The 23,209-nt window shown below is 45.0% G+C and overlaps 1 long non-coding RNA gene across 1 annotated transcript; it reads right to left on the minus strand.

Annotated features, from left to right (window-relative positions):
- Positions 1-18,322: 18,322 nt before the first annotated feature.
- LOC310840720 lies at positions 18,323-23,011 on the minus strand. Its single transcript, XR_014562041.1, has 2 exons — positions 22,939-23,011; positions 18,323-18,551 (listed from the first exon to the last, which is right to left on the minus strand). It is a non-coding gene; the product is annotated as an uncharacterized lncRNA (long non-coding RNA).
- Between the last annotated feature and the right edge of the window lie 198 nt (positions 23,012-23,209).

The raw sequence follows: 23,209 nt of genomic DNA on the forward strand, positions 1-23,209 counted from the left end.
GAATAATAACACAGGGCATTATAGAAACATTATTTGTTAATTATAGGGACAGAACTACCCAAGCCGTATAGAAATGTATTCATGTATGTGACAACGGCAGCAAGAATGTTACTTGCCCCAAAATGGAAAGAAGAAGTCCCAGCAAAGGAAGAATGGATAAAAAAACTTATGGAATATGCAGAAATGGCGAAACTGACTGGAAGAATAAGAAATCAAGATGACAAACTTTTTATAAAAGAATGGAAGTGGTTTATTGGATATTAACAGGTAAATTGTAAACAGATAATAACATTGGCAGGATTATTGTAATAGCCTGCAGTTTCATAAGAGTATATGTTTAAAGCAGATGAATAAATGAGCAAATAGGTTAATTTGGATATGGAAAAAATATTAAAAATAATTTTAAGGAACCGCAGAAAGAGGGGGAAAGAAAGTCAAGTTTTGAAATGTCAAAATGATTGCAAAACCAGTGACCTGTATAAATCTGAAAAGTATAAATTAAAATAATAATTAAAAATATCCAATTGTTCAGATGCATTGGGGGAACATGCCAAACCCCAAACCCCATCATTCCCTTGAATTGCCTCCATCCTCTACACCACCTGTGCAATTTGGGAACTTCCAACTGTGGGGGGCTTTAAATACCTGCTGAAAAGAAATTTATTTCATCAAGCTTTTGCCGACTCTTCATTTCTGATCACTCACTGCTCACTTTTTCTGGTTCAATGCTCTCTCAACAAGCCGAGTTCCATTCACTGGACAGAAAAGCAGCCACTGCTTGAAGAAAATGTTTAAAATAACATTTGTGAAAAATCCAGAGACTTTTCTATTAGTCATTTTAGGTACAGAGATTCCGAGAGAGCAGAAAAGACTTTTCATGTATGCGACGACAGCAGCGAGGATACTACTGGCCCAGAGATGGAAAGAAGACAAAGTTCCAACCAGAGAGGAGTGGCTGATGAAGATGATGGACTATGCCGAAATGGCAAAATTGACTGGGAAAATCAGAGACCAGGAAGAGAAGAAATTCGAGAAGGAATGGGAAAAATTTATAATGTATTTAAGAGAACACTGTAAACAACTAAAACCCTTGGCAGCATTAGAGTTATGCTTGTAATGTCAAAATACAATGGAAAAATGGTTAATAATATTTCTAGCAAATTAGAGAAATAGGATAAGCTGAAGGAAAAAGGGATTGACAACGGAAACCAGGGAAGGGCGGTGGGAAGTCAAGGGTTCCTGAGAATCCTAACTCTGAAGGTGAATAATATGCTTAAATTGAAATTTGTTATGTAAAATCTAATTTTTAAAATTTCCCAAAAAAGAAAGAAAAGCAGCCGCCGCAATAACTTTGCTCCCTCCACTCTTTTCCTGTTGGAGAGAACATTCTGCTCTAGCTGCCATTTTCTCTGGGGATTGCAGAACTGAAAGGAAGAACACTCTGGCCTCAACCACCTGCCAGAGAATTTAAGGCTACTGGATTATGGATTGTTATGTGTGGAGGTTTGGGGTACCACTTTTGTAGAGTTGCAATCTGTTGTGAATCATCTTGAGAATCTTCTGATGGAAATACCAGGATACAACCCTTCAAAATCAATCCATCAGTCATGTACAAAACTGCAACTCAAACAACCTTATGTGGTCATTTGTAGCTCTCAGGCAAAACTTTGCTGAGCTGCCCGGTTGAGCTGCTTCTGGAAAATGATGGGTCAGAACAAGTGGAATCCAGGGGGAAAGGCTTTCTTTTGCCTCTCAAGTGTTGCCCAATGTGAAGCAGATGGGGAAGCAGCATCAGAAGGAGCACACACTGTTTGGCTGCTTTTCCCACGGCAAATGTAAAGTGTAGCCAGACATACAAGGCACACATGCTCCACCTGAAAATAAATACTTTAGAATGGAGCAAACATATGTTCAAAGTTCTAACCATTTATCCCTCATTTTAGCATGTCTGTAGCTCTATTCAGGTGTTCTAGACAGCATCTTAAAAAGCAGAGAAATCACCTTGCCAACAAAGGTCTGTATAGTTAAAGCAATGGTTTTCCCAGTAGTGATGTATGGAAGTGAGAGCTGGACCATAAAGAAGGCTGATCGCCGAAGAATTGATGCCTTTGAATTATGGTGCTGGAGGAGACTCTTGAGAGTCCCATGGACTGAAAGAAGATCAAACCTATCCATTCTGAAGGAAATCAGCCCTGAGTGCTCACTGGAAGGACAGATCCTGAAGCTTTGACCACCTACTTTGACCACCTCATGAGAAGAGAAGTCTCCCTGGAAAAGACCCTGATGTTGGGAAAGATGGAGGGCACAAGGAGAAGGGGATGACAGAGGATGAGATGCTTGGGCAGTGTTCTCGAAGCTACCAGCATGAGTTTGACCAAACTGTGAGAGGCAGTGAAGACAGGAGTGCCTGGCGTGCTCTGGTCCATGGGGTCACAAGGAGTCAGACATGATTAAACATCTAAACAACAACAACAAATCTGAGGGATGGAGAGCATACACTGCTACCTCGGTTTAAGAACAGCCCTGTTTACGAACTATTCAGTTTACGAACTCCGCAAAACCAAAAGTAGTGTCCCGGTTTGCGAACTTTACCTTGGTCTAAGAATGGAAGCCAAATGGTGGAAGGGCACCTGCAGTGGGAGGCCTCATTAGGGAAAGCATGCCTTGGTTTAAGAATGGTTTTGGTTTAAGAACGGACTTCCGGAACGGATTAAGTTCAAACAGTGGTACCTCTGGTTGGGAACAGGATACATTCCGGAGCCCCGTTCGCAACCTGAGCAGAATGCAACCTGTGTCTGTGCGTGCGCGGGTCGCAATTCGCCACTTCTGTACATGCACGTGATGTCATTTTGAGTGTCTACGCATGTGCGAGTGGTGAAACCCGGAAGTAACCCGTTCTGTTACTTCCGGGTCGCCGCAGGAAGCAACCTGAAAATGCTCAACCTGAAGCGTCTTTAACCAGAGGTATGACTGTAAACTGAGATATCACTGTACTAGTTTTGTCTTCCCTTGGCTATCTCCATGGGTCTCTGTGAGTTGGAGGGAAAACATCTGTAATGTGTATCCTTTTCTAACCCTGCAGTTCCCATGAGATTTATTTATCCTTCCAAATTGTGGAGGGCAATGAAGCTAGCATGCTTACCCATGTTGTCCCTCATCATATGAAACATTTAGATCAGTGTTTCCCAATCTTGGGCCTCCAGCTGTTTTTCAACTACAGTTCCCATCATCCCTGACCATTGGTCCTTCTAGCTAGGGATGCTGAGAATTGTAGTCCATAACAGCTGGAGATGAAAGTTTGGGAAACCCTGACAGAGAAAACCTAACTAGGATTTTCCTGTCTTTAGAGTAAATAGCTGGACATTCCATTCACAATCCAAATCAAGTTAGTTGTACTATTCAGGGTGTATTTAGTTACTTTTGGTTTTCCTGTCCTCCAGTGTTCTTCATCTTCTCTGTGTATTTTCTCAGGGCTAAACTATTGTCTTTGAAATAGACCCAGTACGTCTGTTAGGCAAGGGAAGCCAGTGTGGCCTCACCAGATGTTGTTGGACCACAAATCTCAGCATCCCCATCTACTTATCATTCTCACTAAGGCTCATGGGAGTAACATCTGGAAGCCGACATTTGCTCTAAGGTATTGTAGCACAGTTGTCAGGGGCTCAGGAGCAGAGGCACAGGGAAGAGGGGAGATGGAGAGCGAGGGGGAGGAATCCGAGGGGAGCGTAGGAGGGGACAGTGGTCCGAGGGATTCCATGAGCCTCTCCAGCGAATCGGAAGATTCACAAAAGGGGGCGCCAGTGGCCAGGGGCAGGGGGTTCCCAAGGGGAACGCCCCAGGAACAAGGGGGCAGCAGGGACTCCCAGAGCAGTAGTTGGAAATCAGGACCAGCTTCCCCACCAGAGCAGAGTGGGGGGGAAGAGTCCCAGGTATCGGGGCCAGTGCTTTCCCCACCAGGGAGAGGAGACAAGGCAGAGCTGACCACGCCTCCATCGGAGAGTCAGGCAACGGAGGGGAGGTCAGATCCGGCCAGTGTCACGGAAGAGGGAAGCAGTGATAGAAGCAGTGTAACGGTTAGGAGAAAGGTCACTGGGTTGGCGCGAGAAACAAGTTCAAATGTACAGGAGCGCGGGACAGCAGAGAATGAGGATTGGGAACCGGGTCCTAAAGCCCGCCGGAGGCAGGGGGAGGAGCTAAGCGACTCAGCGTCGGAGGTGTCCAGAAAGGGCAATGTCCCGGTGGGCAGGAGGACCCAGAGGAGGAGAGAACAGCGCAGAAGGTGGAGCAGGGCTAGGATCTTAAACTGGTGCGGAAGGGGAGGTGATTCAGACGGGACTTCGCCGATCTAAGGTCTAAGACGTAGGGCTGCACGCTCTGGCGTTGAAATGGAAACTAAACTTCAATAAAGACTTTTGTACATTACATCAACCTGGCGTTGGTCCTCTGTGAGCTGGGACCTAGAGGCAGCTCTGACAACAGTGTACCCAGCAAACTAATCAACATAGCTACTCTTCAAGAGCATGTACAAAGAGCAAGCATCTCCACCCCCATTGTTCAGCCCAGACACTGAGGTCCAGTGCCGAGAGCCTTCTGGCAGTTCCCTTACTGCGAGAAGTGAGGTTACAGGGAACCAGGCAGAGGGCCTTCTAGGTAGTGGCACCCTCCCTTCAGATGTCAAGGAAATAAAAAACAATCTGACTTTTAGAAGACATCTGAAGGCAGCCCTGTTCAGGGAAGTTTTTAGTGTTTGATGTTTTATCGTGTTTTTAATATTCTGTTGGGAGCTGCCCAGAGTGGCTGGGGAAAACAGGGTAATAATAATAATAATAATAATAATAATAATAATAATAATAATAATATACTTATATAGGCAAGTCTTGCTATCTGAACACAGTGTGTTTTCAGGAAATTGTTTGTTAGATGAGTGTTCACATAATGAGTCAATGATCTATGAGGAAATTTCTAATGTGTTCCTGCCAGTGGGATTTTGACTCTCCTCCCCCAAAACACCCCCAGAAAATAACCCTATGAAATCTTGTAAAGGCAAACAAGGAATGAAAAAGTGTTCTCCTATTTATCTGGTCTCTCCCACTACCTAGCACCATGGTTTCTGGTGAAACGGCTGCTGTGGACTGGAAAAACACAAAAAGTAAGGCTTACTTAAGGCTGCTTATTTGTTTACAGTACTACTCACAGCCCTCCTATTTGACTATTTGAATCTGTGGTGTGTATAGTGAGATTTGGGTGCTAATTACTTGTTTTTGAACCTGTGCGTATTATTCAACACTCTTAAGGGCAGAAGGATCTCATTTCCCCAAACACATTCTCATAAGTCTATTAAATTATATACTGCGCTTTAAATCCAAAGCATATTTACCAGGGCAGGGGTAGCCAATGTAGTGCCCTCCTGATGTTTCTGGACTACAATTCCCATCATCCCTGACTACTAACCATGATGGCTGACGTTGCAGGGAGATGTAGTCCAACAATATCCGGCTTCCCTGTATTTGGGAGTAAGTCCTTTTGAACTCAGCTGGACTTACTGATGCTTATACATGCTTAGGAATTTTTGTGGGATTTCTGTGCATGGAAGCATTTCCCCAGTCTTTGCTTGTTGTTGTTGTTTAGTCGTATAGTTGTGTCCAACTCTTCGTGACCCCATGAACCAGAGCACTCCAGGCACTCCTGTCTTCCACTGCTTTCCACAGTTTGGTCAAACTCATGTTCATAGCTTCAAGAACACTGTCCAACCATCTCGCCCTCTGTCGTCCCCGTCTCCTTGTGCCCTCCATCTTTCCCAACATCGTCTTTGCTAGGGGGGTGGAAATTGTTGAACTGTGTTAAAATATGCAGGAGCCAATTGATTGATTATGTGAGGCTGTCATGCGTTTGGAATTAAGTCAGTCCCACTATTAATTTGGCCTTTTGCTTCATTCCAATAAAGCCCCTTTAATCGCTGTTATTTATGCAGATGATTCATCAAGCGGAATCTTCATAATAATGGCCACCCCTCCAAAAAAACCCAACACCCCCTTCAACCATCCACAGAATCTCTCTCTCTCTCTCTCTCTCTCTCTCTCTCTCTCTCTCTCTCTCTCTCTCTCTCTGGACAGATGGCGAGGGCTGAAACTTCATGAATTTGTTATTGACCTAATTGGAATCACATTGTACATTGTTCTCAAGATACACTGAGGGGGTGGATATAGAAATGTATATCCAGTATAGGAATGTGGAACTGTGAAAATCCTACAGAAGGCAAGGGAGGGAGGGGGGATTCCAGAACCCCTTGGGTCATTCTTGCTGCCTGAGCAGACCACTGTTGACCCAGGGTCAGACATGGGGAGGCACCTCACAGCTGCAGTCGTTCCCCTTCATTTCCCAGTAGAGGTTCTTCTAGGGAGGGAATCAGCCTTAAATAGGATATCTAAAGCCTGGGAAAAGCCACACAGATATGGAGCAATTTACAAGCTAGTAATTAGGGAAGCTATATAGTCTCATTGAATGGAGTGAATAAAAGCTGAGAAGCCTAGCCCTGACTTCATTATGGTTCCTGAATGGGACCATGGAATAGGAATCACATATCCACAGATACAGAAAGTAGTCAGCAGCTACTGAACAGAAAACAAGATGCTACAGGTTCCTCTTTCAAGGCAGATCTGCCCCAAAATGGAAAATGAGTGAGGTCTCAACCAAAGAAGAATGACAACTTAAGTTGACAGAATATGCACAACTTGCAGGCTTAACATACAGTGGTACCTCCAGTTATGCACTTAATTTGTTCCGGAGGTCCGTTCTTAACCTGAAACTGTTCTTAACTAGAGGCGTGCTTTCGCTAATGGGGCTTCTTGCTGCTGCTGCGCCGCAGGCACACAATTTCTGTTCTCATCCTGGGGCAAAGTTCTCAACTCAAGGTACCTCTTCCAGGTTAGAGTAGTTTGTAACCTGAAGCATTTGTGACCTGAGGCATTTGTAACTCGAGGTACGACTGTATAGAATAAGAGAACAAGAAGAACATATGTTTCGAGAAGATTGGAAAACGTTTATTGAATTTATGGAAAATAACTGTGTACAGCTGAAAATGCTGGCAGCATTAAGATAAATTCATCAGTGTAAATAAATTTTGATGGATGCAGATTTTAGGGATGCATCTCGTTTGCCTTTGGGGTGTGTGTCAAATATGGCATTTTCAGTGCATCCATACATTTCTTCTGAAAAAGATCCCATTGCTAAAAATATATTAAATTCTTATTTTTCTACACAACTACCAACCAGTTGCATATTCTTTATTTTTGTTTCCGAATTAACCATGCAAGGGACCCCACTCAGTTTGGGATCAATACTGTGTTGTGAATTGAAGAACACTCAAACCTGAATGGAGCTGAAATGGAGCGCGAATCGGGAGGGTGTATCTGTGTGTGCCAGTTCTATCTCCAGCACTCCTTTCCCTGCCCATTCCACCTTCAGCCTTTTGAAATGAGAAGAAGGTCTGAAAGGGGTTTCTAAGCCCACTTGGTTGAAACGTACCTATGTTTTTTTAAAAAATGAGCAGAGAAGGGGCTTGTTGTGAAGTTTTTGCTTTTCCATGTGGTATTTGCTGCTATGATTCTTTAACATCAACTCCGTTGGACTGATCATGTTGTTCGGATGCCTGATTATCGTCCTCCAAAGCAACTACTCTATTCCGAACTTAAAAATGGAAAGCGTAATGCTGGTGGTCAACAAAAGAGGTTTAAAGACGCTCTCCAGGCAAATCTTTAAAAAATGTAGTATAAACACCGACAACTGGGAAACACTGGCCTGCAAGCGCTCCAACTGGAGAACATCCTTTACCAAAGGTGTCATGGACTTTTGAAGACGCTTGAACTGAGGATGAAAGGGAGAAACGTGCTAAGAGGAAGGCACTCTTGGCAAACCCTCACCATGATCAACTCCCGCCCGGAAACTTATGTTCCCACTGGAAGGACGTGTGGATCCACAATTGGCCTCCACAGTCACTTACGGACTCACTGTTAAAACCATGTTTATGGAAGACAATCTTACCCAGCCATGAGTGATCACCAAAGAGGAAGAAGATGACAAGCTGCCATAGAGAATTTGTCCATCTATTTCACCATTTAGCCAGACTGCCAGCAGCCCTCCAGGGTCCTAACAGCAGCAGATGACATGATGGGTTGGGATGGAGGTGCTGCCCTGACCCCCTGGCAGCTGAGTTGCAATGAGGTTGGTGCAATGTGGACACACCAGTGGAGGTCCCCAATATAGGTATCAGATTTTCGTTTGTATATAGAGTCCCCTTAACAGGCCAGTTTAAATTAAGCCTTTTTCTGGATCCCATCTCACGTCCAAGCCTAACCACTTTACTAGGTGGCTGTGAAGCTGAAGGAATTGGTAGCAGCGAATTAAAAATAGGCAAACATGGTACTTGTAGGGTAGACAAGTGAGGCTGAAGAACCTGGGACCCCTGGCATTGTGGGGTGGAGGTAGAAGCTCTCCACAAAGACCAAAAACATAACGGAAACATTCCCCCCTGACATTTAATCAACGGTGAATGGGGTGGTGAATGGGGGTGGGGGCAGCTGTTTAGGCCAACACCTAATTTTGTTTTGTTAAAAAAATTATTATTATTATTTACAATGCACACACAACTTTACAGATACAACCATTCAAATACCGACAATACAAATACACTACACAAATACAAACATATATAGTACACCTATGTGACTTCCCTCCACCAGTGTTCATCATTTCCTGTATTTCTTATATTCTTATTTATATTGCAATTTGTAACTCTCATCTTTAATATTGTTATTTAACTATTCATTTGTTATCTATATCAACTTTACAAACGTAATCTAAACATGGCCGAGACCTAATTTTGATAAGGGTTTTTTAAAAAAGCTAAAAAGTCCAAGAATTGTGAAAAGCAAGTAGATTGCTAAATTATCAGCCACACATTAGTCCTGGAATTTACAACAATTAAATCCCTCAAGCGTCCCCGGCCAGCGAAGTTTGGAGCAATTTCCTTGCATAGGAAGGAGGGTGGGAGGAGAGAATCTTCTACTTGAGCAAGTGTTGTGATTAAGAGGAAAGGGAAAAGAGAAAGTCGGGTTGTTATCTCGGGACGGTTGCTAAGTTGGGAGATGGAGGTGACAGCTCCCAGAGACAGGTGACTGATGACAAAGAACACAGACCTTTTCTCAGCAAAGAAATACTGCTCCGTGAAGTGGAACAGGCTGGCTTGCTGTTAAAAGCAAATCCCAGCTTGATATGGCTGAGCACACGCAGAAATCCTCAGCACTTCAGCTGCTAGCAGAACAAGAGAGAAAAATACTCTTTCTAATAAGAATAAATAAATAATTTTCTTATTTACACCCTGCCCATCTGACTGGGTTGCCCCAACCATTCTGGGCAGCTTGTAAAAACATGTAAAAACATAATATAAACGTTAAAAACATAATATAAACGTTAAAAACCTCCGAATACAGGAGCCCCCGCCTCAGCATGCAACATGTTGAGTTGCCCGACCGGGCACCCACAATGAACATTTTGTGGGTGCCCAGGTCCCAGAGCCCCCTGGAGATGTTGCCTATGATAGCAGGATAGGTTTCAATAAGCATTGTTAAAGCATGTTTAAAACAACCACAACAAATGGATATTAGATTTTTAAATACGCTCAGTGGAGGAATAATGTTGCTTGCTGCTTTCATTCACTGGCAGTCGGAGAAGTATGCTTTAATTTCTTTCGGCGACGTAGTTCACATGTCCTTGGAGAGACATCTTGATTCTGGGCTTGGAGAAGAAAAACTCTGGCCCCAGTGAATTCTCCCCAGGGAGACATTTATTTACATACCCTGCTGTGCAGCTTTGCATCCAGAACTGTGGAATGCACACTAATGTGCGAAGAAATACAAAACCATACTTAGCTGGCGTGCATTTAAGGCTATTTCTGCCCCTATATGAAATCCTGGGCCGAAAGATCTGCCAAAAAACTTGGTATTTCTCCATTACTGGGTGGAATACAAATAGCATTTCCCCACTCCTTGAAAATCTAAACTTCTTTGGGGTGGCAGAAACATTCATTTCTAGTGAGGGGATTCAGAGAAATTAATCCTCAATATGCAGTAAATCTGAGCGCTGAGAAAATCTGTGCAGTTGTTTGTTTAGGCAGATAAAGGTAAAGGTAAAGGGACCCCTGACCATTAGGTCCAGTTATGTCCGACTCTGGGGTTGTGGTGCTCATCTCGCTTTATTGGCCAAGGGAGCTGGCGTACAGCTTCCGGGTCATGTGGCCAGCATGACTAAGCCTCTTCCGGCAAACCAGAGCAGTGCAAGGAAACACTGTTTACCGTTCCGCTGGAGCGGTACCTATTTATCTACTTGCACTTTGTGCTTTCGAACTGCTAGGTTGGCAGGAGCTGGGACTGAGCAACAGGAGCTCACCCCGTCGTGGGGATTCAAACCACCGACCTTCTGATCGGCAAGCCCTAGGCTCTGTGGTTTAACCCACACCACCAGATACATCCACTTAAATGTGTATTTGAATCCCCTCTAAAGTGTATGACATACCTGAACTGGTTTAACTGTCACTCTCTTTCTTCAGGGAAACTTGGGAACTGTATTTTTGTGCTGGGAGGGGGGAACAATGGATCTCCAACAGAAAATTGTCACCCCCATCCTGCCCCAATGGCACCACTGCCTGGACAACCCTAAACATGCTGGCTCCCTCTTTCAACAAGGGGTGGTTGTGGATTTGAGGAACTTTGAACAATACAGCTGTCAGTTGTGTCCCTCCCCAGGTGTAGCCATTGTTTGGTCTCATCTTCTAGTAGTATATATGGGATTACATGGTGTATATGTTTTATGCTGGTGATGTAACATGTTTCTGTGTTGGGGATTCCTCATCCTCCCTCTGAGGGAGGTGCAGGTATTTGGGGTTTCTTCTTGGCTTTTCGTGTGAGAAGATAAATGAGTGTGTTTTTTTCCTGCCATTTGCAAAGTTGGGCTGGGGGAATCCAGATTGGGAGGGTTTGGAATAGGCAGGTTAGTTTTGAGAGGGTGATCATTTTGATCATCGGAAGGTTGGTGGTTCGAATCCCCACGACAGGGTGAGCTCCTGTTGCTCTGTCCCTGCTCCTACCAACCTAGCAGTTCGAAAGCACGTCAAAGTGCAAGTAGATAAATAGGTACCACTCCGGTGGGAAGGTAAACAGCATTTCCGTGTGCTGCTCTGGTTCGCCAGAAGCAGCTTAGTCATGCTGGCCACATGACCCGGAAGCTGTACGCCGGCTCCCTCAGCCAATAAAGCGAGATGAGCGCCGCAACCCCAGAGTCGGTCACGACTGAACCTAATGGTCAGGGGTCCCTTTACCCTTTACCTTTATTTTGTCCGAGAGAGTGAAGTTGGTATTGTTCCATCTCTGTTGATTTGTATTGCCACTCGACCTCAGCCCCACTTACCATGCCCCCCTCCACCTCTTTCCCTCTTTTCTTTCTAATGTATCACTAATGTCTCAACAAATGAAACTGATCTGTAGAAAATGTAACTTTTAAAAAAATATTGCACATACAGTGGACGCTCGGGTTGCGAACATGATCCATGCAGGAGGCATGTTCGCAACCTGCAGCATTCGCAACCCACAATGCTGCGTCCGCACATACGTGGGTTGCGATTCGGCGCTTCTGCGCATGCACAAAGTGTGATTTAGTGATTCTGCGCATGCGCGAGCACCAAAACCCAGAAGTAACCCGTTCCGGTACTTCCAGGTTTCGGCGCATCCGTAACCCGAAAACGCTCAACCTGAAGGGTCTCTAACCCGAGGTATGACTGTACTTTTGTAAACCAAGAAATCTTTAATAAAAATATGTTAAAAGCAAAACAAAGCACCGGTTCAAAATTTGGCATTCAGCCAGGTCACATGGGATTTTCTACCTATAGATAAGAGAAAGCTGGTAAAAGATAGCAAGGAAATTGATTGTCGGCCATGAACTCAAGGCTCTTCTACTGGGTTTCAGACTTGATAACTGACCATCTTATTGTCTCCATCTTCATAAAATGAACCAGATGCATTACCCCAAGTTCACACATTCCAAAGTGCACGTTGAGTTACATGTTGCCAAACTCTGGGTTCTGAAACAGAATGGCAAACATCTTCGCAATCTCCAGATGCTCAGTTCAAAGACTGCAGCAGCGTTCAGAGGAAATATCATTTGTGAATTTGAGATGTTTGTTCAGATCAAACTTTAAGCATTGATTTTTAGCTTTAAAAAGGCTGAAAGGGCAGGCCTCTCTGGCATTACTACTGAGCTTTCCACATGAAATATGCGAGACATTATACCACACAGCACACTCATAAGGACTTTTGCTTGCCCCATAGACATATGCGTTAGTGCTGCTACATCTAACATGCTGAACTGATTAGCGGGAGGTATTTTAACTGGGATAGAGCCAAATTTTAGCCAACAGGTTGGATTCTATTTCAGCTGCAAGAGCTAATATTGGAAAATATATTTGGTCTCCCATTTCTCATTTTGCATCATTGTCCTCTTCCTCCCCTTATCATTGTGTTTTAATTGAAAGAGACATTTGATCCCCACAATGATATCTATCAGTACATAGACAATGTTCTGATATGTCTCTTCCTTGTCATATATATAAATATTGGCAATCATATTTTATTGATCCTTCTGAGCTGAATTGGCAGCCCAAAGTTAACTTTTACAAGTTGTATGGGGCTTTTAGATAGCAAGTGCAATGGTAAATGTCAGGGGACTGTTCTCAATTATTACTTTGTGACAATATGCCTATAGGCAAATGTAAACTCCGCCCATGGCTGAGTTGCTACACTATTTCATCAGCATTGTGATCAGAGACCTCCATTAATGCCTCCTTTAAGCAGTGGCATAGTGTGTGTAGGGGGGGCACTGGGGTGGTTGCCCCAGGCGCAAAATTTTAGGGGTTAAAAATTTAAACACCTGGGGCTGCCTCAAAACTGCTGCACCCTTCAATCGCTGGGCTCCATTGAAAACGGTTTCTCTGTGCAAACCAGGAAGTGACCTCTCCAGACAACTCTTCTTTTGTTATCTCTGCGTCTGTTATTTCCTGGGTGAGTGATGCAGGCGCCATTAGGCATACTGAGCCCATTTCCCTCACACCCACTCACCCCTTCCACATGGCCCCAGGCACTGACAACCCACGCTACGCCACTGCCTTTGAGACTTTCTGAGTTGCAGGTGCCTTTAGGAAAAACAACACAACTCTGCTTGCTATTTGGCAGGCCATGCTTCCCCTTTTAGGGTAAATAGACATACATGTTGGCACATGCCAGCTAGAGCCTTGCAAAGTTTCTGTTTTAATTTAGGTTGGACATCCAAAGAGCCTGGCTAGTGCCAAATTGTTTTTGCAAGTTGAGAACCCCCCACAACTAGCACCTAACATTGTGTGTTCTCTCCCCCTCCTGTGTTGTTATCATTTTAAAACCCTTGGCAGATGTTTTCATCAGCGGTGTCTGGTGCCTATTGGGATTGGTAGAGCTGGACCATAAAGAAGGCTGATCACCGAAGAATTGATGCTTTTGAATTATGGTGCCAGAAGAGACTCTTGAGAGTCCCATGGACTGCAAGAAGATCAAACCTATCCATTCTGAAGGAAATCAGCCCTGAGTGCTCACTGGAAGGACAAATCCTGAAGCTGAGGCTCCAATACTTTGGCCACCTCATGAGAAGAGAAGACTCCCTGGAAAAGACCCTGATGTTGGGAAAGATGGAGGGCACAAGGAGAAGGGGATGACAGAGGACGAGATGGTTGGACAGTGTTCTCGAAGCTACCAGCATGAGTTTGACCAAACTTTGGGAGGCAGTGGAAGACAGGAGTGCTCTGGTCCATGGGGTCACAAAGAGTCGGACACGACTAAACGACTAAACAACAACAAAGGGTGGAAGGAAAGAAGCCCAGACAATAGCTGGAGCCAAAGCCAATGGCAGGCAGAACCAAGTTTTGTCCCCATTCTCCCCCATGCTTCAACAGCAGCTGTCCCTATTTTCCAGGGACAGTCCCAGAATTATGAAAGCCACCCCAGCTTCTGATTTGATCCAAGAATGTTCCTACTTTCCCCACCAGTGCCGCTACTGAGCTCAGGGAGGAGGATGAGCTGATGCTTTTCCTGAGCAGCAGTGGCAGCTGCAAGGGAGCATATCATTGCCTCTCTGTGGCCGCCACTGCCAGGCTCCTCCCTTGGGCACCTCACAGGGGTTGCTGGAGAGCAGGAGAGGTGTGGGAGAGGCTGTCGCCCAGCACTGAATGACGCACTGGCTATGAATTGCAGGCAGAGGATAGGGCAGTCCTGGGCGTGAAGAAAGGGGGAGCCGAGTCGAGTGCAAGGGGCCTTTATGGCAGCCTTTCACAACCTGTGGGTCCTCAGATGTTGTTGAACTACAACTCCCATCACCTCTAGCTAGCAAGGCCAGAGCTCAGGGATGATGGGAGTTGTAGTCCAACAACATCTGGGGACCCACAGGTTGAGAACCATTGCTTTATGGGGGTTTTTATGCATTGTTTGACCACATCTAATCTTGCCCCTTTAAAAAAATTATTTATTGGAGTGTATTTATAAAATAAAATCAGGGTCAAGGGGTTTTCTCAGGATGCTGGAAGGTGTATATGCTGAATCCCATTGTTGTAAGATAAATGACTCCTGGACAGTTAAGTCCAGTCAAAGGTGACTATGGGGTTGCAGTGCTCATCTTGCTTTCAGGCCGAGGGAGACGGCATTTGTCCACAGACAGCTTTCTGGGTCATGTGGTGAGCACGACTAAACAGCTTCTGGCCCAATGGACCACCGTGACAGAAACCAGAGCACATGGAAATGCCATTTACCTTCCCACCACAACTGTACCTATTTATCTACTTCCACTGGTGTGCTTTTGAACTGCTAGGTTGGCAGGAGCTGGGACAGAGCAACGGGAGCTCACCCCATCGTGGGGATTTGAACTGCTGACCTTCTGTGGGTTGCGGGCAGAACCAAAAAATAGGGAGTCGGGGGGGTGTCAGTTGGATGGGCAGTGAGGAATGTCCCTATTTTCATCAGGGGAATGTTAGATGGTATGAATGCTATGAATATGAAGTAGGAAGCTGACAGACAATGGTACCCAATGATCTGTTTGTAAGAAATCAGGCCGTGCAGGGGTGTGCGTGTGTTGCAGGTTGAAGGCACACAGAGGTTGATCAAAGCAGTGGCTTATTTGTGTGAATGTACCAGCCTCCACTGATATTTGAAGTACATCACCCTGAAAATTTTAACAAGATTGAAATGCATATGTATATGTTTCAAGTAAGTAAATGTACAATTAGATATATGCAATCAACAATTTTTTAGAACAAAAAAATTGATTCATTGCTAGAACGGAGCACTGCCAAAAGGTGATGTCAGCTTGGAATTTGGGGAGCTGTTTCAGGGGGACTGAACTGTTCCAGGGAAGCAAACATGGTCCTTGGTATGTCTGACATAGGTGTGGGCTTGTTAGGCAATGCATTCCACCTGCAATAGTCAGAAGGGGAACTCCAAAGTTAGACTTCGCACCTTTCCTAAAACGATTTTGGGAATGCACATATTGTATTATTGGCTCGCATCAAGGCTATGCACATGGAATGCACATTGATTTTAGAGTCAATAATTATTAGGAGGATCTTGGACCCTGATGGAGACATTTCTGGCCAGTGAGGACCCCCTCCCCCCAAAAAAACCCCCAGCACAGTTGGCCTGTTAGCTATTTATGTATGTCAGAAAAAAAGGCAGTTGGTCTACCCTGTGGATGTCAAACTTCAGAATGCACATACCCTGGTCAATATTTGCTGGGTCTAAAGGCACCAATTTAAACAGTTTTCAATGATAGAGGGAGTGTATTTTCAAAAGCATCCTAATGATACAAAAATCCAGGCTGTAATGCATTGATTTTTCAGGGTATTTACAGTGGTCTTGCTCTCACATAATGTTTAACAACGAATATAAAAAAACCTCTCATTACCTAAGAGCAAAAACTTTGCTCTACCTGTCTGGAATGGTCCCTGAGGCTGCTTTTATTCTATGTTGATACATCCTGGTCCAATGGTTCTGCCATTGTGGAACGGACAGATGCCCGAGCCATTTGAATTTCTGCATTTATATTCCTGTTAAAACCTCGTAAGCACAACTTGTAGGATTGAGCCAAAACTGCTCATAGGTGTTTTGGGGTTTTCTTGCACATTTTTGAACAGCGTTGAAGAACTCCCAATTTTTAGTGATTTTTCTGTATTTCTTGTCACTATATTAATTGCCCACACGCACTTATTTTAATTGCCCACATGCACTCTCATTCTCTCACTTGCCCTTAGTGAATTGGCCAAGCAGCCAAATCGATCTGGTGGGAATAAAATTCTGATGCCATTCACTGTGTAAACCTTGGATGAGTATAATCATCCACACGACTAAGCCATGAAATATCTACCTGAGTTTCCTGCAGTGATATCATCATGTTGTCAAATCTGATTGCCTATGTAGCTTATTCACTACGTGATCCCTGATTGTCTGGGATCATCCATATGGTTAATCTAAAGGTGGAAGAAGCCACCTTCAAACAATGGCATAAATGAGGCTCAAGAAAAGTGAATATTCACAAATTTCCATCCATTCTAGAAAACGTATTTAGCTCACCAACATCTTTAATTCACTTTCTGGAAAACTGAAACACAACTCTATCTAGCGCACCTTTAGAGACAACCAATCAAGTTTGGATCCAGAAACGTTTGGCAAATCCAAAACTGCCATGTCATAGGATACTTCAGCCCCATTGAGGTTAAGGGGCTTTTCAAAAAGAGTTGAAATTAACCCCAGAAGATCCACACCTGCAAAACTAACAGTATATTTTTGTTCTTAATCCTATAAAGAAAATGAAAAACAATAAAAATGGCATGGGGAACAACCCTTGGTTTGGCAAAACAAAGTAACAACAACAACAACAACAACAACAACTATTATTATTATTATTATTATTATACCCCACCCATCTGGCTGGATTTCCCAGCCACTCTGGGCAGCTCCCAACAGAATATTAAAAACACAATAAAACATCAAACATTAAAAACTTCCCTAAACTGGGCTGCCTTCAGATGTTTTCTAAAAGTTAGATAGTTGTTTATTTTCTTGACATCTGAAGGGAGGGTGTTCCACAGGGTGGGTGCCACTACCAAGAAGGCCCTCTGCCTGGTTCCCTGTAGCCTCACTTCTCGCAGGGAGGGAACCACCAGAAGGCCCTCGGAGCTAGATCTTAGTGTCCGGGCTGAACGATGGGGGTGGAGATGCTCTTTCAGGTATACTGGGCTGAGGCCATTAAGGGCTTTAAGGCTCAGCACCAACCCTTTGAATTTTGCTCGGAAACGTACTGGGAGCCAATGCAGCTCTTTCAGGACTGGTGTTATATGATCTTGGAGGCCACTCCCAGTCACCAGTCTAGCTGCCGCATTCTGGATTAGTTGTAGTTTCCGGGTCACCTTCAAAGGTAGCCCCACGTAGAGCGTGTTGCAGTAGCCCAAGCGGGAGATAACTAGAGCATGCACCACTCTGGCAAGACAGTCCGTGGGCAGGTAGGGTCTCAAGTCTGCGTACCAGATGGAGCTGGTAGACAGCTGCCCTGGACACAAAATTGTTAGCAGGAGGTTAAAGAAGATTATTACAGCCCATTGAAATCATTGCTCTGTGTTGTCTCCCCAGATGGCACCATTCAAGATATCTTGAACTGCAGCTTCCATCAGCCCCAGTTGGCATGGCCAGTGGTCAAGGTTGATGCAAGTTAGAAACAGCATCTGAGAAGCACCATGGAGGGGAATGCTGGCTCAATGAAAGAACACATGCTTTGAGTCCATTAAGGCCACATTATCGATCTCTAACAGAAGACCTGAGAATTCCTGTCACAGAGAACTGCTGCAGAGTAGAGAACGCAGAGTTTGTGCCATTAGCGGTCTGACTCAGTTTAAGGCAAGCACTTGGGTTAATTTCTATATTCATCACGGATTTTATATGGATACATTTTCTTTCTTTCTTTCTTTCTTTCTTTCTTTCTTTCTTTCTTTCTTTCTGGTGAATATTGATGGAGATGACTGCCATAAAATGCTATAGGCCTTTGATGTTTCTAATAGAGGATGCAAATGCTTAACAGATGAAAATTATGTTGCTAATAAGAAAATAACCATGAAATGCAGAAATACAATTAGAAAAACTTGTAAGGAGAGCTGAAATATCCAAGACACTTAGTGTTGAAGACGAAGGGGAAGAAAAGAGGCAAAGTATCCTTTGAAGTATGTAAATATTATTTCATTGATCTGCTGTGGGATTATTTTTTTCCAGGCCCATATTTCAACGTATATTGGCAAGGATGAAAGATCCTGTGCAGCATGAATTGTTGCAAATATCTGAAAGCTGAGCGGATGTTTTTTTTTTCCTAATGAGAAACATGGAATGCACAAAGCAAATAAGTAATCTTCCTCTCAGCTTCTTAGGTTCACGGAATGTACTGTAGAGCTACGACAAACGAAAGAAAACAAATAATTAGCTTATGGAACTCTCTGCCACAAGATGTGGCCACTTAGCTGGTTTGAAGGGTGAGTAGATAAATCCATGGAGGTAGCTTAAACCATGTCTTGGTTTAAGCATATTTGCTTTTTGCTCCACTTCCCTATGCCCACCAGGGCCCACTAGGAACAACCTGGCACTTTGTTTGACCACCCAGGAATGATCCTTTCTCCCCAGCAGACCTCAATCTTAATATGATCTGAACATTCTCCACTCTATTGGGGAACTACCAAGTGTTACTCAAGATCTCCCAGAGGAGTCCACCCCTTGAATGTCACCCAGAGCCTTGAGAAACCTGGCAACCTTACGCAGAGTGACAAAAGTACATACCCTCCAACATTTCTCCGATGGCGTCTCATTCCATAATGATAATTTTACTATTTATACCCTACATAACTTACTGGGTTGCCCCTGCCATTCTGGGCAGCTTCCAAGATATATAAAAACACAATAGAACATTAAACATTTAAAAAAACCTTCCTTATACAGGATTGCCCCTTCATGGATCACTGCCTTGCCATGGCAAAGGGGCTTGAATAGCTCAGAGAAGCTATGAATTATGCTGTGCAGGGCACCCAAGATGAACAGGTCATAGTGGAGAGTTTTGACCAAACATGATCCACCTGGAGCAGGAACCGGCAAGCCACTCCAGTATCCCTGCCAAGAAAACTCCATGGACAAAGACAACAGGCGTATAAAAGTTATGACACTGGAAGATGAGACATCACCTTGCCAACAAAGGTCCGTATAGTAAAAGCTATGGTTTTCCCAGTAGTGATGTATGGAAGTGAGAGCTGGACCATAAAGAAAGCTGATCGCTGAAGAATTGATGCTTTTGAATTATGGTGCCGGAGGAGACTCTTGAGAGTCCCATGGACTGCAAGAAGATCAAACCTCTCCATTCTGAAGGAAATCAGCCCTGAATGCTCACTGGAAGGACAGATCCTGAAGCTGAGGCTCCAATACTTTGGCCACCTCATGAGAAGAGAAGACTCCCTGGAAAAGACCCTGATGTTGGGAAAGATGGAGGGCACAAGGAGAAGGGAACAACAGAGGATGAGATGGTTGGACAGTGTTCTCGAAGCTACCAGCATGAGTTTGACCAAACTGTGGGAGGCGGTGGAAGACAGGAGTGCCTGTTGTGCTCTGGTCCATGGGGTCACGAAGAGTCGGACACGATTAAACGACTAAACAACAACAACAACAAAATACAGGATTGCCTTCAGACAGCTCAGGGGTTGGATAATTCCATACCCTCCAAGATTTCTCCAATGAGAATAGAGACATCCTAAGGAAAAGTGGGACATTTTAGGATCAAATCAGAAACTGGGATGGCTTCTCAAAATCAGGGACATCCTTGGAAAATTGGGACACTTGGAAGGTCTGAAAGCATGGAGGTTCAGGCTGAATCTTGCTGTCCTGTGGTGTGGAAGCCCATTAGGATATCCCTTATAGGATGGGGGGGGTGGACCCAGAGGCGGAGCAAACCAATCGGGCACCTGGGGCGGTGCAAGCTGGAGGGGCGCAAGCACCAGGGGCGAGGCAAGCTGCAGCAGGACGCTCTGCAGGGCCTCCAAGGAGTCTGCTTGCCTCCTCCCACTCAGCCACCCTGCAGCTGACGGGGAGACAGTGGGCAGACTGTTTGGGGCAGCGCGGAGCCTGCGGACGCCCAAGCCACCGCGTCACTCCCAGGAGAGACGTGGGGCTCCGGCGCACTGCAGGCTCCACGGTGAGTGCCGCCCGGCATTTTGTCACCCCCCCTCAGTGGTGACACACGGGGTGGCCCGCCCCCACTGCCCCCACCACTCCCTTCCCCCACCCCTGGGCAGACCTTCTTCTTCTATCAAGGGCTGCATGCCCTTCAGAGTAATCTGTTAGGGGCCACATGCCTGTGGCAAGTGATTGTGGCGAGTCCAAAGTGGGTGGCGCTGTGGGGCTGCCCTCTCGCCTTTCAAGGGGTGGATTTAGGGCTGTGCAAGCAGTGCACATGCTCTGCACACAGAGCAGAGGGGGCACCATCTTAAAGCCTGGTAGGCTTTGGGACGGAAGCTTGAGTGCAGCATCTTCATGTTGGGAATTCCATTCCACCCTTGCTGCAGATATGTGGGATTGTTACATGTCACATGTCTGTTTACATTCCAGCACAGATTGCTGAAGTCCCGTGAGCGGAACATCTACTCTGTATTGCTTTTCTTTTCTCTCCGAGAAGAGCAACAAGGAGAGAGGCCATGTTTTTCTTTGTCCTGATTTATGTATAATAAATGCGTAGTTTAGTGTAGTAGCCATGCCTCGAGCCTGATCTGTTGTGTGTTTACTCTGCTGAGTAATGTGTGCGCTTGCATGCACAGCAGCATGAGTCGCAGACGCATGTCGGAGGAGGATGACTGATGGATCTCTGCAGCGGCAAGGCTGAGAAGGGAGATGCTCTGGCTAGGGCCAAGCCAGCTGGCTTTCCATCCCACAGTTCCGACAGTTCAGGGCCTCCTTACCTGGCTTTGGGAAGATGGAGCACCAAATTTTGGGAAGGCGGAGCACCAAATTTTGGCCTCACACAGGGTGCCATAGCACCCAAGTGGGCCTCTGGTCTTCCGAAGTCACACTCACACCGTATATTTTAAAGCACATGGCTTACTCCAAAGTACCCTGGGAACCGTGGGTTGTTAAAGGTGCTGGGAATTGTGAAGGGCAAACTATGGTTCCCAGGATTCCTTATTATGATTATTATTTAAAAAATTATTTATACTTTTCAAGTTTATACATTTCACTAATTTTATACATTTCATTAATTTTACAATCATTTTGACTTTTCAAAATTTAACTTCCTTCCCCCTCTTTCTGCGGTTCCTTAAATTTGTTTTTTATATCTTCGGCATATCCAGAGTAACCTAATATGCTCATTCTTATGAAGCTGCAGGTTACTACAATAACCCTGTGAATGTTCTTATCTGTTTACAATTTATCTGTAAATATTCAATAAACCATTTCTATTCTTCTATAAAAAGATTGTTGTCTTGATTTCTTATTCTTCCGGTAAGTTTCGCCATTTCTGCATATTCTGTAAGTTTTTCTTCCTTTTCTAGGACTTCTGTTTCCTTCCACTTTGGGGCAAGTAACATTCTTGCCACTGTAGTCACATACATGCAGTGCTTTTTTTCTGGGGGGAAGCAGGGGGATGCATACCCCTAAACATTTTGTGAATCTAAGTTTGGCCTCATTGAGGGGCAGTATTTCAATATGAATAGGAAAATGAAAGTACCCCTAAACATTTTTTTTTATATAAAAAAGCACTGCATACATGAATAAGTTTCTATAAAGTTTAGGTAGTTCTGCCCCTATAATTTTCAAAAGAAAAAAACTTTGGGGTTTTTTTTACAGAGGTTATTTTAAACATCTTGTTCATTTCATTATATATCACTTCCCAGGAAGTTTTAACCTGTGGGTTAAACCACAGAGCCTAGGACTTGCTGATCAGAAGGTCAGCAGTTCGAATCCCCGCGACGGGGTGAGCTCCCATTGCTCGGTCCCTGCTCCTGCCAACCTAGCAGTTCGAAAGCACGTCAAAGTGCAAGTAGATAAATAGGGACCGCTCCGACAACTGAATGACCAACCAACCGACTGACCGACCGACCAACTAACCAAACAACCCACCAACCGACCAACCAACCGACCAACCGACCGACCAACTGACCGACCAACCAACCGAACAACCGACTAACCAACTGAATGACCAACCAACCAACCGACTGATCGATCGACCAACCAACCGAATCGCCAACCGACCAACCAACCAACCAACCAACTGAATGACCAACCAACCAACTAACCGACCAACCAACTGACCAACCAACCAACCAACTGAATGACCAACCAACCAACCGACTGACTGACCAACCAAACAACCAAACAACCAACCAACTGAATGACCAACCAACCGACTGACCGATCGACTAACCGACTGACCAACCAACCAACCAACCAACCAAGAAGAAACACACCAACCGCTCCGTTTCCGTGCGCTGCTCTGGTTCGCCAGAAGCGGGTTAGTTATGCTGCCCACATGACCTGGAAGCTGTACGCCAGCTCCCTCAGCCAGTAAAGGGAGATGAGCGCTGCAACCCCAGAGTCGGTCATGACTGGACCCAATGGTCAGGGTTCCCTTTTTACAAGACCACCGCATAGGATAAAAAGAACCTTCTTTCTCTTTACATTTCCATCAGTTCCCAGGATTCTTTGGGGGGGGGGGCAGAACTGTTAAAATGCTACAAAGGTACTCTAAATGGATGTGAGTTATGACTTCCACATCTCTCTGTGAGACCCTTTCTGCTTTCCTACTTACCTAACTAGCAGTCGGCTGATAAAGAGACTGGTTATTGTTTCCAGAGGTCTGAACGGATTGCTCGAAGAGGATTAGGTAAAGGTAAAGGTAAAGGTACCCCTGCCCGTATGGGCCAGTCTTGACAGACTCTGGGGTTGTGCGCCCATCTCACTCAAGAGGCCAGGGGCCAGCGCTGTCCGGAGACACTTCCGGGTCACGTGGCCAGCGTGACATCGCTGCTCTGGCGAGCCAGAGCCGCACACGGAAACGCCGTTTACCTTCCCGCTGGTAA

The sequence above is a fragment of the Podarcis gaigeae genome, assembly GCF_964106915.1.
Source record: "Podarcis gaigeae genome assembly, chromosome: 3".
In the NCBI taxonomy this organism is placed as follows: Eukaryota; Metazoa; Chordata; class Lepidosauria; order Squamata; family Lacertidae; genus Podarcis; species Podarcis gaigeae.